The 1,884-nt window shown below is 45.2% G+C and overlaps 1 protein-coding gene across 1 annotated transcript in view; it reads right to left on the reverse strand.

Moving 5' to 3' along the window:
• Window positions 1–1,884, reverse strand: part of ADAMTSL1 (ADAMTS like 1) — a 936,448-nt gene that overhangs the window by 490,165 nt on the left and 444,399 nt on the right. The gene's annotated exons all lie outside the window — the stretch shown is intronic.

Consider the following 1,884-nt stretch of genomic DNA (forward strand, 5'->3'; position numbering starts at 1 on the left):
TGATATTCAGTAGAGGAATGGGATACCTCAGGTAAACATAGGTTGGTTAGTTGGGCTAACATAGTTTATTCCCCATTTTAAATGCAGGGAAATGACAGTGGCGTTTCAGATACCTTTGTAAAGAACTGTGAGCAAGCAACTTCCTAATGACTACCAATTTAGGATGGTGTATAACTCAGAAGTCAGAACAGGCCTTTGCCCGGAATAGCTCAAGAGAAGAGTAGCATCTTAAAAGAGTCCTGGGACATCTGCATCTAAATTAACATATAATGAAGTATTACTTATCAGGTTTGTGATGAATAATGCTGATCTACAAATGGTAATTGCACTGTTTATATTCTATTATAGTTCAGAGCTCTGGGCTAGGGACAGACATCCAAGAAGCCTGAGCCTGAATTGATTCAATCTTTACAGGTTAGTCGAACCTGGCTAGGCTGAACCAATTGGAAACTCAACAGACATTCTCTCTGGACTGAGGAAATTCAGGCACATGCTTGCAGTGGCTCAGGCTAGAAGCCAGGGGGTGTTACAGCAGCCTTCCTTTCCCTTCTGCAGGGAGTTGAGCTGAGTGGGCTGTGGCCAGGCCCTGGCAGGACTCTCTCATTAGGGAGGTTGCCTGCACAATCCCAGGCTTTCCCCTGCTCAAGGGATGGGAGTGTTGTTAGCCTCCAGTCCTAGGCTAGCACCGAGGCAAGCGGGGTGTGCAGTGCATGCACCTGTTGATGATACGGAGCTTTTCAGTCTCCCTTCTTGCTTCTTTATACCATCTACCGCAAACTGACAGGTAAGCAAGCCATCCAGCAGCTGATAAGAGTCTATATCACCCGATTAGCAAAACAATGGCTTCTCTCCATTAGTTTAAACTTCTTAAACAGTTTACCTGCTGATCTTTTGATTAGTTCCAAAAGCCCTGTTCCGTCTGTCACCTGTTCCAATGAAATTGGAGAGAGATAGAGACACACACACAGACACCTCTCAGCATTAGCTAGCATACCACATGCCTAGGGTCCCTGAGGTTGGGGTCTGTGCTACACCTCTCAGCATTAGCTAGTATACCATATGCCTAGGGTCCCTGAGGTTGGGGTCTGTGCTGTGGGAAATGGGAGGGAGGGGGATTTCCTGCTTGAGCAGTGAGGCGGGGTAGGGCATGAGGAAGCCAGCAGAGCCTGCTGTGCCTGCAAATCTCAGCCAGGGAGCAGAAGTGAGGGGCTAGCCCTGCTGTGGAGCAGCCCAGAGACCATGGCAGGATGCTGAGGGACTCTGATTTAACTTAAACCAGCAAAGGGAATGGGACAGATGTTGCATAAACTAGTTTGACCCAAATCAGTTAAGTATGATACTACATTCAACCTGGTTTATTTCAAACTGGTTTCAGCCATCTTCAAACTAGTTTATGTGCACTGAACATCTGTTCTGTTACAGGTTTAAACCAGTTTCTGATCACTTAAACTTGGTTATGTGTAATATCTGTCCCTAGCTCTGGGGAGGACTTTTTAAATAAAAACAAAAACCAAACAAACCACACAAAACAAACCACATACACACCACACTGTGAAGCAGCAGTAGTGACTGGAAGGAGGAAGGGAGAAAAAGTAGGTTTACTGCCCCAAAGCCTATAGTCCCACTTCAATCCCCAAGCTTAAAAATCATACAGGACTGGTTAATGATTAGATTTCACAATAGGGTGTTGTTAGCTGCTCTACCTCCCCACCAAAAATTACTGATCCATTGGGAGAGCAATAGTACAACCTGTTCCTAGGTTCACAGACTTCTATAGGAATTAAAGAAAGTAATCATTTTGTACCAATACAGTTACCAGGGTCATCTCTCACCTGTTACTGTGATGTCAAGGACAACCACTGGAAGATCTATGGTGCTATGAGA

The sequence above is a fragment of the Gavialis gangeticus genome, unplaced genomic scaffold (assembly GCF_001723915.1).
Source record: "Gavialis gangeticus isolate Ggan-Ray unplaced genomic scaffold, GavGan_comp1, whole genome shotgun sequence".
In the NCBI taxonomy this organism is placed as follows: domain Eukaryota; kingdom Metazoa; phylum Chordata; order Crocodylia; family Gavialidae; genus Gavialis; species Gavialis gangeticus.